At 34.9% G+C, this 13,284-nt stretch overlaps 2 pseudogenes; one reads left to right on the top strand and one right to left on the bottom strand.

The window, feature by feature from the left end:
• Positions 1–407: 407 nt before the first annotated feature.
• On the top strand, positions 408–5,659 carry LOC120216311 (annotated as a pseudogene).
• A 406-nt stretch (positions 5,660–6,065) lies between these two features.
• LOC120216444 lies at positions 6,066–11,454 on the bottom strand (annotated as a pseudogene).
• Between the last annotated feature and the right edge of the window lie 1,830 nt (positions 11,455–13,284).

Raw genomic sequence — 13,284 nt, 5'->3', positions numbered from 1 at the left:
TAGCTCATTATCAGAGGGATTACCGTACTTTAAGGAGATTACTTTGCTCCAAAATATTTGTTTCTCTACACAAACCTCCATCCCATTTTACCAATAGAGCTTCATTCTTTGCACTAAGATTTACCACTCTCGCACCCATTTTAGAAAGGTAAAGACACACCTTACTCCAACTTACCCGAACCAACTTTTTTTCCCCAGTGAATTATCTCAAAGAAAATTCCTTTTGATCTTTTCCAACTTCTGTACCACCATCTTTGGGACTTCAAAAATGGACATAAAATATGGGAAGAGCAGATAGGATAGCGTTAATTAGATTTACTCTCCTAGAAATGAGAGTGAGGTTCTCTTCCACCCTGCCAGCTTCGCTTGAAACCTTTCAATAATTGGATCCCATGTTTTAATTTTCCATGGGTCTGCTCCTAGAGAAATACCCAGATATGAGAAAGGTAATGAACCCACCTTACATCCACAACATTTGGCAAGGTCAGTAATCAAATTCGAATCCACATTAATTCCTACAATGCATGATTTACTAAAGTTAATACCAAGGCCCGAGCAAACCTCAAAAGACCTCAATATTCGTTTAACATTTACTAGAGACTCCATCTCTGGTTTCACAGAGATAATTGTATCGTCCGTAAACTGTAAATGAGTAAACGACCGACGGGAATAACATTTTCAATGCATTTGATTTCATCCAATATCTACCTTCTAAACATAACAACTCTATCACAATAATAATTAGAAACAGGAACAACGGGTCTCTTTGCTAGAGCCCTCTCCTCATTCGAAACTCCTTTGTAGGGGACCCATTAACTAACACCGAGACACTAGCTGAGGATACGCATGCCCATATCCATCTTCTCCACAAACTTTTGAATCCTAACTTTTCCAAAACCATCATCAAGAAATCCTACTTCACGCAGTCGTATGCCTTAGAGAAATCTAGCTTCAATACGACTATCCCACTCTCCTAATCAGCCTCAGACATAGAGTGAATAATCTCATTTGCCACCAATATTTCATCCATTATTTATCTTCTCGTAACGAAGCACTGAGTATCACCGATTAAACAATCCAATACAATCTTTAGCCTTCTCGCCAACATTTTCGCCACAATTTTATAAATCGATCCCATTAGGCTTATTGGTCTATAATCAGACATTGATGTCAAGTTCTGAATCTTCAGAATCAACTTAATAAAAGACACATTAAGTTTCTCCGGTAACTTACCTGTTTTATGAAACATGATCATCAACTCTGTAAGATATACTTTCAATTCTTCCCAACATTTCTTAAAAAAATGTAAGCTAAATCCGTCAGGCCCCAGAGCTTTTGATTCGTCACATGACCAAACCACACTTTTGATTTCCTTTATTAATAATGGTACTTCCAGCAATTATGCCTTACATCAGATTGTGTGTTGATGTTTGTGTATTGTATAGTAGAGTCAATGTTGCATTCAGATAATGCATAATACAATTAGGCTTGCATTCAGATAATGCATATGAGTATTAGTGTCGTATTTAGATAATGCGCACCAGTTATAGTCATTAGGGCTAGAGACCCTAGAGGGTACTTATGGCAAGGCCCTTAGCAGAGGATTAAGGGAAGCATGAAACTCCTACATCAGCGATAGAACATTAAGACTTTCAGTAGTAGGACTTGATCTAGATCATGCAATTACCTACTGCTTTACCATATCTTTAGCACACTTATGTTTATGAAACTCTTAATACTGCTCTAGATTAGCGATTATACTGTTGGGCTTTGTAAGCTCAACCTTTGGATGTTTTCCATTGGCATGTTTCTAACTTGGACTATTCGTGGAGCATCGTCGTAGCAGGACTTCCAACATCTTTTAGAGTATTGTATTGTAGCTTTAATGGGCATGTATTCTTAGGACCTTACTTATGGATTCAGATTTATAAGAAATAGTTTGTAATATTTTGATTTAAACTATGTGTCAATAAGCTTTGGTTTGGAACATGTTTTTATAACAATTATTTATGTTTTATTTATGATACAATTCAGTATGTTTGAAATGAATAACGAGCATGTTTTGAAAATCAGGGCTGCTTCGGTAGCTTAATGTGGCACTATAGACCCAATAGGGTTTAGGGTGTTATATTTTAAGTACTTAAATTATTTTTAATCAAATTAGGTATTTAAATTGTTATATTTAAGCATTTTAAGTCCTAAATTTTTTTAGTTAGAAAATTATTTTTTTTGACCAATAAGATGTTGACATGTCACATAAAATTAGATACTTGTTTTGACAAAAAAATATTTTAGGGGCTTAAAGAAAAAAGGTATAATTTAAGGACTTATTTTGACAAAAAAATAGTTAAGGTATTTAAAGTGGTTATATATAATAATTGAAGTACCTAATTTGTCAAAAAAATAATTTAAGTACCTAGAGCAAAAAATAACATAATTTAAATATTTTTTAGTTTAAGCCATTGATTCAAATCTCATATTTTATATTACAAGTATAATAAATAAAATATTATTTAACCAAAAAAAGGGGGAAACTCATTATATTTAGAGTATCACAAAGAATTTGGGCAGATTGTAGCTTAAACCCAAGTTAAAAGATCGATGGGCAAGTTAGGTCAATAGACGGGCCAAGGCCCTCATATATTATATTTATGAGGAGGAGGAATTTAATCGAAGGTTTAGTACGAGTTTTTTTATTACTTTATCTATAGTTCGATAAATATTAAGAGTAATTGAATATTTTCAATTAAAATTTAATTAAATATGATTATAATACTTGAATATAGCATAAGATAAATAATCAAATCACAACACTAAAAAAATCAACATAGCATAAAGTGCATAAATACATCAAAATTTACCTTGAATTTTTGTTTTTGGCTCGTTGATTACGAAGCTTAGAATTAGCTGAATATTACTTTAAAAAAGTATAGAAAAAGTGTTTTTATAAAACAAATTTTAGAATATTAGTTTTTTTTTTTAAAAATTAGAAGATTAGTTTAAGATTTAAATGTTTAGAGTTGATATTATTTTTTGAGAAGATAAATGATAACTTTAGATGTGATTTTAAGTTAAAAATTACATTAAATGATATAATGTATAAAATTTATCAACTTTAATTATGATCAATATATAAAATTTTTTTTTAAAAGTAAATTTATAATGATTGTACGTCTATGAAAATATATAAAAAAAAATAAAAAATTATTTAAGAATTAACTTGATTATATATAATTTTTTATTAGCAAGAGTGATTATAAGTGGTGATATTTATTATAAGAACTCTCAATCATTTGACAACAAACGCTAAAAATACTCTGTATTCGATGATGCTCGAATCGAAGACCTCTAAAGATAACAATCATCTCTTTAATTATTAAGATCTTTTGGTTCATGTAAAAAATTAAATCCATAAATAATTTATTAATCATATAATTATACAAAATCTAAAAACATTTTAAAACTAACATTTTAATTTTCACATTTGAATTAAAAATATTTTTGAACCTATTTTTTTTAAATATTATCAATTTGATATTTACTTATTTCTCCAGAACGATGAAGGAGCCTGAGCCAACGTGCTGCAAAAATAACGTTTCCTTGTGCGAAAGCCCTTTGAACCTTATCCACTCTCCGTAAGTCACAAAGTCAGTTGCATGCGGCAATATTTCTTTTATTTTAAATCTTTTCATTTCTCAGTTCTCAAAGTGAAACATTTAGAGAAAATTGGAAAAGACGACAATGTTGAATGTGAATACCATGTCTTCTCTATCAAACACAAAGCTTCCATTTCAATATCTTCATTGTTACAATAAACATTCCTGCAAGTGCTTTAAGGTGTTAACAATAACACCCAGGAAATCAGAGCTGCAACTACAAATAAGAGCATGATCTTCTTCTTCTTCATCAGCGGATGCTCCTGATGTTGACCTCAACTCTCTTGAATCCGCCATTTCCAAGGTTTATTATTCTTTTCTTTTTTTCCCCCTGCCTAACTTGAAATTACATGAAAATGGGTGTTCAATTTCGGGTTTAACTTTAAATTGAATTACCCTACATATCAAGATCATTTGCTTGTAGCTTCTCAGCGTTTGTCGCTGAAAAATGAATGCTGGTTGATATCTATGTATATGTATTTTGGTTCAGAAAGACAGTGATGCAGTGAAAGAGGCACTTGATCAGCTTACTGAAACTGTATGGGCCAAGAAATGGAGTTCACAGCCGTATGTCTCTCGTCGTACGGTCAGTCTTATGTACATGTTTACCATACATCGTATCTGTTCACTGCTATACATAATTAGCGGAGCAAATGAAGGGCTTGACTTTGGGATTGTTTGCATCAGACATCTCTTCGGAAGTTGACCAGCCTTGGTATTAAAAATGCAGAAAATCTTGCAATTCCAAGTGTTCGAAATGATGTAAGAATCACAATGCTCATTTCCTGTATTGATATGTTTGAGTTGTAGCAGGCAGCATTCCTTTTCACAGTAGTTGGGACGACAGGGTTTTTGGGAGTTATTGCTGGCCAACTTCCTGGGGTAATTTAACTCTACATATGATCTCTTCTCCTTCATCATTTAGTGTCTTGACCCATACTTTTATCTTTGCATTGTCATTGTTTTCTTTGATGGAGCTGTAAAATAGTGGATATGTCTGTGGTTCACGCTTTGTTACAGGATTGGGGCTTCTTTGTACCATATTTAATCGGGAGCATTTCGTTGATAGTGTTGGCAGTGGGGAGCATTTCGCCTGGGTAAGTCTAATGCAAGAATCCCATGGTTTCTAGAGTGTGCAGGCTTCTTCAAGCTGCCATTGGAGGCTTTTTCACATTCTTCCCTGACTTCCTAGAAAGGATTGCTAGACATGAAGCAGCTCATTTTTTAAGTAATCTCTCATCCCATATATAAGATCTAGTGACGTGCATTCATGTGTATATATACTCTCACAAATATGTACTCCTTTGCATGTAGTTGGGTATTTGTTGGGTCTTCCTATCCTGGGGTATTCACTAGATATTGGTAAGGAAAATGTCAATCTCATCGAGGAAAAGCTGGAAAAACTTATATATAGCGGACAACTTGATGCTAAGCAGTTCGACAGGTACCAATCTAAATAATCTGAGAGCTTATATATAATTTTTATATATATAATTATGTAACGTGTATCTCAGGTTGGCAGTGGTTGCAATGGCTGGACTTGCAGCAGAGGGTTTGAAATATGACAACGTGGTGGGTCAATCAGCTGATCTCTTCACTCTCCAGGTTCTACAACAAGCCTTTTCGCTATGTTGAACAAGGTTCATATGTAGTTTACCCATGATGCAACTAAACCATGGTTTGTATTCTCCGCAGAGATTCATAAACAGAGCCAACCGAACAAAGCAATGATCAGCAGTAAAATTTAACTAGATGGGCAGTAATTTACAACTTATCCATGTCATGATTTGATCTCATTAGGGCGATGATAGGAAAGTGAAAGCTAATATTAAAAGGTGAAACTAATACAGGTTCTGTTTGCCGGATCCCTGTTGAAAAACAACAAGGAGATCCATGAAGCCTTGATGTTGGCAATGTCGAAGAAAGCCACTGTATTGGAATGTATCGAAGCAATTGAGAATGCTGCATAGGTTTTACCTTGCAGTTCCCTGTAGTATTTTGCTTTCAAGTACCCAAATGATTGTAAAAGGATGTCAAATGTACAAAGACTAAATTACTTGATTCCATAATACATGCATAGAGTAAATAACACTTCCATCTATAGTATAGACTGTTTACATACTTCAACTAACGTGATGCTACTGAATACGGATAACTAGTAGAGATGCTGAAAACTTGCAAAAGTAGAATGATTGCCGAAACCTGAAACTTGGGTAGTCACAGGAAGATTCAAGCACAAAATATACTGAGCTAGGCTATGATTCAAGCTGAAAGCAGATGGGATTTGAGTTTCGGGTCCTCTCCATGAAGCTAGTGGCTGATTCATCCATTGTAAGTAGCAATCATTCCAACAAGCATGCATCTATCTAGAAAGTAGATTTTAACGACAGATAGAAATGGAAGGACATCAAGCCTTTTATTAGTTTATAAATAAGATTTTCTCTTAAACCTCAATCATCAGAAAACTTATTCAAAGCTACAGTGTGTTTTTTGACACATGATGAGTGGTGGCCAAATCTAAAATGTGCAATTATTGAAGAAAATAAATAAATGAAGCTTTCCGGAACTACATTCGTCCATACATGGAAAGCATATCCCTTAACCTCAAGGCTTCGTTTTCCAAGGAATCAAACTCATGATCTTAGGTATCCTCCAACCCCAGTTTCCTCGCTGCATAACAACAGGTCACATTGAGATTTGTGGAAATCGGTCTGAGTATATAGACACTTACAATGCACATATTACTTTCTTTTTTTGCCTTGAAAAATGAAAATGTAATTGCATCAGGAAAGAAAAAGAAGAAAGAACTTAAAAGGGAAGGATAAAAACTTTGGATCAAGTTAAAACAAGGAAGATTCTGACATGTGCCATCCGACTTTAAATTAATCAACCACAAGGGGCAAGGTTTTGCACAATGTCCTAGATGCATGAACCGGAATTACCCCATGCTACAGCACACTTATACGCACACATATGTAGAAATTATATTTACCTGTGTTGCAGGGATGTTTCATCCTGGCAGAACCGTCTAGCCCAAGAATATCCTGCATGGTTATGACAGCAGTTTGTGCTATTGAAGCAACTGCAGCTTGGATCAGTGCCCACGAGATCTCATCTTTCTCAGTGATACGAAGATATTTCAATACCTGGGACAAATTTTTTATGTAAAACAAATACAAAATAATAAATCTGATCAGAAGCTTAGAATAACAAAGGAAACTCACATTGGACCTCTCTTGTTCCATCAAATTGCTCCACCAACCTTGGATCTATGAGATAATCAAAAGAACTATTACTATACAACTTCTAAGGATTTGGTAAAATATTTTTTTTTGTCAAACCATATAAAAAGATGCATTAAGCTTGAATGTACGACTAGTGTCGTATCAAATTTCACACCTCATCCCTCTCTTTCATTTTATATCCTTACAATGCTTCCTACACATATATATATATATATATTCCAAGATTGAGACAATTTTCTAGATTTCGAGGTTTGTTTCAGATATAAGTTTTCTAGACATGGGTGATTCCCTTACTAACATTGTTGTATGTATTTTTTTCAATAATTTTGCTGAACTTGAAATGAAGAGGCACTTCTGAGTTTTTTTTCACTGGTTTTTATTTTAATTGTTATTGTGATCTCCATAATTCCATATCTTAAATGTTGTCCTTATTTGTTTCGAATTGCATTTGATTAATGAAGTTTGTTCAGATGGAATAAAGTTCCCAAAAGCACCTATCATTCCTAGCATGCAGCATGCCAACTTTCAAGCATCCATGATACCAAATATGTAAGGCAAGAACAAAAAACCTTGAAGGAGCTGTACCGTGTCATTGTCATGTGTTCCTGTGTACACAACTTGATTTGGCTCATGATTGTGAGGTAAATGAGGGTTTCTAGAGTCACTACCAAAACCTAAAGCAAGAGAAATGGGACAAAACTACAATATCACAATGCCAAATCAAATCCCATCAGCCGAAAACATAATTTAAAAAGATGGTATCACAGTTGATTAGCGGCAACATATTACCAAACTGGAGAACAGCCATTCCAGGGGCTCCAATATATTTCCTAAGCTGAACCACATCCTCAGTTATAACTCCCTTCCATGTGATACACAAGAGGATAGAGTTTGCAAAGGAAGAAATGAACTAAAGAGTTAAACAAAACATTCTTCTGGACCCTAAAAATCCTCAGCATCCTTGCTAAATAAATTATTTCTTGAAGTATCTATTTTCCACTTTCCGTGGAGAAGGAATTAGCAAATAAGGTACAGCAAGAAATAGAAAGAAAAAGATACAAGTTCATATTATATCAAGCAAAACATACCAGATCTTCAGCTATAATATTGATGGTTCCAACTGCTCTAGATAGCATCAAATAACGATTTTTGAGGACCGACCTACTATCATGGAAATAAATCAGTAATGGAAATGGAAAATAGGACAAATGAAGAAATTTTAACATGGTCAGAATCAGAAACCCGACCTTCCATCGTCCAACCGTAGCAAGTTTTGCTTCTGCATAGATTAATTGTCTCAGTAACGTGGTTTTCAGTGTCTCACATTTCTAGCAAGCACCATTGGTTCAGTATAGTTTACAACTCACCAGAAGGGACGGCCCAAAAGCCAGCAAATCCTCTAAAGTGGTCAATCCTGAATTCATCATATAGATTCTGTGCACGTCTAATGCGACGTATCCACCATAAAAATCCATCTTTCTCCATGGCCTTCCAATCATATAGAGGGCTGAAATAAAGGACCTTAATCAAAGATGACTAGCACAGCAAAAACCTAGCATAAAATATTAAAGTGAAAACATAGCCTAAGAGAAAATAAGATCTGGTTATCAGGATAAGCAAAACATCATACAGATGTTTAAATGCTATAACTAAAATAATTTGTGTGAGTTTTTAAACATAAAATGTATTGAATAAAGGACCACTAATCTTGTTAGGATATCGAAAAGACATGCCTAGCAATAAATAACAGGGAAGGAAATGTAAAAAAAAGATGCAAAACATCTTCAGGTGCATAAATTGGATTTGTAATGTATCTCCAAAATGAACATGAAACAATACCCTGCTTTTACTAGCATGGCTAAAAATTAGAAAAACTAGATTGTTTATATAAAAGGCATGCGAACTTGTTTTTGATCAGTACAAACCTCCCCCAAACATGAAACAATACCCTGCTTTTACTAGCATGGCTAAAAAATAGTTAGAAAAACTAGATTGTTTATATAAAAGGCATGCGAACTTGTTTTTGATCAGTACAAACCTCCCCCACAGTTGACCAGTCTCACTGAAGGCATCAGGTGGAACACCGCTGACTAGCAATGGATAGCCATGCCTATTCTGTGAAAGAGAACAGAAAACATGTAGCCAAAACCAACAATAGAATGATTTGGAGCATAGTTATATTATTCTTGATCAGAAATAAACTCACCAGCAGAAAATGTTTCTTATTTGCCCAACATCAGCACTGTGATAACCTACATAAATAGGCATGTCTCCCATTATGCTGATTCCTTTTTCCTTTGAATAGCTGCGAATATTTTGCCACTGCCTTTGGAACAGGAATTGTTTAGCAATAAACAAGTCTATCTGTCAAATGAAAGCAATCGCAGTTAGCAATATTAGCATCTAAATTAGGTAGCTAATGTATGATGCCATTAAGCCAGTATTTTAATAAGAGAGATCCAGATCATACGAAATCCTTCTTTTCCTCATATATCCTTTCTAAGGCTGCACGATGGCGATTTTTCAAAGGTTCAGGCCAATCATACCAACTGAATGCTTTTAAATGGTCATCGATAGCAGCAAAATAGCTGCATCTTCAGCCACCTAAAAAAGTAAAAAAAAATCATAAAGAAAGGCCTCCAGTTTCACAAAAGTTAAATTCAAAGGTAATATAGGAGCTGATAAATCAGTACATCAAAAGAAACAAACACCAATACTTTTATTTGTGGTTTTTTGTATTCTCTTGAGTGTTACTTAAATAATTAGAATATAGTAAAACTCTTTAGCCACAGATGCCGAGTGAGTTTTCAAAAATAATTACTTCTGGCAGAAAACTCCCTATGAGATCTCTTAGCTGTAGATCACTACATATATAAACCATGCCTCTACTGTAGAGATGCAGAATATAGAGACATTCAAAGAAACATGGAAGGATCAGGACATCAAAGAAAAAGATCCATGAAAAGAATCATGAGGATTTTGCAGAGTAAATTCAAAGAAATTTGGATGAAAGAAGGTCCTGAACCTGATTTGTAAGCTAACTTCCAGCAATACAAGCAAAGATTTGTATAAAAGTCATCTCATTACAATAATTTCATTCAAATAATGGCGAAAACATAGGAAACAATTTGAAGCTCCCCCAAATAAATGACAAACGAGTGAGAATGAGAAAGTAAATATGTCAAAATTTAGTATTTCCAAAATCTTTTTCAGCCCCTTTCAATCCCAGAAAAATGCTTTTTTCCACCAAAACCTTCCACTCTCAAGCTCCACAAACTCGGTAGATTCACACAGCAATAACAATCAAATGCAGATTGAAGCTCAGCGGATATTTAAACTAGAAGCACACAGGAATGTAATTGTAGTTAGTGCAATTATATGGAAAATAAACAGCTCACATGATATGGTAGGATCTCTACGGAAAGCCTCGAGCTGAGTTTAAGTTCTCCATCAGCTGAGAGTAGCCTTTCTGCGGCCTAAGAAATGATGATATGAGTTGAACCATGCATGGCTAACCAGATAAAGAGTGACATTCAGAAGAGGCTTTACCTTAGTTATCAGAGGATCCTTTAGCTTAGCAACAATAGGATAGTTCACACGGTCACAGTCACTGCACAAATGATATAGCAGCAACTTAAACTATAAGTGTTAAGAAAATATTATACTACAATTTTAGCCGAATATAAAAGTACCAAAAAGATATAAAAATGAAGAAACCTCCTCACATTGGTTGTGGAAGCTCTTTCTTTGTTAGCAGACCATCTTTAACAAGCTCTTCAAGTGAAATCAAGATGGTGCTACCGCAGTTGGCATCCTGAAACAATAATTATCAAGGAAGCTTACACAATTCCGTATTTAACAAAGAGGAAACATAAATCAACAAGTAGTAAAAAGAAAACCAACTAAATCGATAAATTCTCAGATCAATTATTATTACTGATTGAAACAGGAAAAAAAATCTAAAAGACATTAGTGAAGCAGCACCTGGCCTGCATATGGTGATCCTTCACCATCAGGAGGAACAAGGGGAAGCACCTACTTTGACAATCAATTTTCAATCATTAATACAAATTATATATCAATCCATAACATTTTGTATCCATTTCAGCTTAACTGAACTCTGAACTTAAAGGAAGGGTTATACCTGCCAAACGGAGCAGCCAGCTAAATGCAGCCAATCAATGAAATGAAAAGCTTGTTCGCCAAGATCCCGATGCCATAAGGTCCACGAAACGAAGTGGGATGGAGCAAAATGCCAGCTTCGGCGCTGGTTCGGATCGGGCTGGGAAGCCAGTCACCATAATCAAGTGGTAAATCTTCGCCGACTTCCATAGCGGTCAAAGTGGAAGAGAGGACATCAGCACGAAGGCGAAGATTGAGAGATTTGGAGAACGGCTTGGAGAAGAAAGGGAAAGAAGACGGAGGGATTGAGGATGTATAGAATTTCGGAGTGAAAAGAGTGGAGGAGGAAGGAAGCGAGAGATGGGTAGGAATCGCCATCAAAATCTGCAAACATCTGTGAATTGGGGATGGGACAAATGAAAGTGATTTTAAAACCAACGATCTATATTTAGCTAGAAAAACCAAACCAAATTATTAGCGAAAGCAATGCACCTGGTAGCTTTAGCGATGCTTAGGCAGAAATGAAAGGGGGTGCACGTGAAGCTGTCGCGTCGAGCGCCATGAGTGTGAGTATCAAATCAAAGGTAAATGATATTCAAATTGTTTGATTTTAGGTCGAATCGAACATTTGGGTACAAGTGGAAAATTGAGTTCAATCCGTTAAAAGTGATGCCAATGTGACACTGCTCCCTCGAGTTTTCTACGGAGCATTAAAACACCCTCATCAATTCATTTCGTTAGTTCCCCATTAATCTTGGCTTGGAATTTTCCTTTTAAATCTTTGTTATAATTTATAGGGTAAATTATCTGATTGATATATGTATTATATCAAATTTTTTCAATATCATATAAACCTTTGGTTATAATTGTTTATGGTACTGATACTTTCTGGTTAGTACTATCCAAAAACTTCCTTTTTTGTAATAGAAGGGAGCCACTAAAAAATTGTTGTCCTAGAGTGACACAGTGCATTCTTCGAGCCTCGGTGGGGGTTGCTGGTATATTTTAAGCCTCGGCTGTGGATCTCGATCAAGACTTGCCATTCTATAAGCCAGACTGTTATCCGTGCGGAAAATATACTGAACTTAAGGTTCCAAGGAAGATTAATATAGGCCCTTATCCTTCAAACAATGGTCGGCTCATTTGGAACAGCCTTGGTGCTGAGAAAGCGGAACACTTCGATGTTATCTGTTTCAACTTCCAGATTCCGAATGCCACGCTCCCAGGCGATCTGTAGACCATCGAGGATCGACCAAAATTCAGCTCGTAAGATGATAGTGCAGTCGATATTTCTTGAAAATCCTTCGATTCAATCCCCATGCTCGTTTCGAAAATAGGCCAAAGTTCAGCTTGTAAGATGGTTGCGCAACCGATATTTCTTGAAAATCCTTCGATCCAGTCCCCATGCTCGTTTCGAAAAGCTCCACCGCTAGACGCTTTCATCGTTGTGGGGTTTATGGAGCCGTCCGTGTTGAGTTTGACGTATCGGTTTGAGGCGGCTTCAAATTGGTCTCCTTCTTCTATGCAAATGGGAATCTTACTTTGTCGAACTTGTAATACCCAAAATTTCAGCAAGTGACCAAAATGTAAATTTCAAAATTTTGGTGGCAAGTAAATTTAGAAAAAGTTCAAGGATCAAAATGATAATTTTGTAAAAAAAATTATTCCATAAATAAATAGTTCATCCTTAAGAATTGGTTCTCTATGGAATTTATAGTTTAATATGGAATTTGCATATGGAGTTATTGAGCGATAAATTTCGGTAAAATATTCGGGTAATCGGATCGAATCAAAAGTTTACACAAAAATTTAAAGGAGTAGTTGAGATTAGAAATATTATATTGATATTTATTAATCAGTGGAATTTGATGTGGATCAGTGGAATTTGGGGTAATTTACATGTTAAAGTGGAATAGTAAATTTTTGAGAATAAATTGAATTTTTAGAAAATTGGAAGGATAAAGATGGATATTAGTAAATGAGATTTTATATTTATTTAATATTATTAAAATGGAGATAATAGGATGGCATGGGGGTAGATATTAAGATTTTATGGTAGAATGTTTTTAGCAAAAATAGATTTTTAAATCTGTTTAAATAGGCATTAAACAAGTGTACAGTAAAAAGATACTAGAAAATTCAAGGAAAAATCTGCTCATTTCTTCTTCATCAGCCGGGAGCTTCTTCTCCAAGGTGAGGAAACTTTATTTTCAATTTTTAATCCATTTTTCTTAGGATTTTGGCCTAGTTGTGAATGGGAA

Source organism: Hibiscus syriacus, unplaced genomic scaffold (genome assembly GCF_006381635.1).
Source record: "Hibiscus syriacus cultivar Baekdansim isolate YM2019G1 unplaced genomic scaffold, ASM638163v2 tig00110160_pilon, whole genome shotgun sequence".
Classification (NCBI taxonomy): domain Eukaryota; kingdom Viridiplantae; phylum Streptophyta; class Magnoliopsida; order Malvales; family Malvaceae; genus Hibiscus; species Hibiscus syriacus.
Note: the sequence above shows the minus strand (reverse complement) of the source record. Positions and strands in the feature narration are given on the sequence as shown.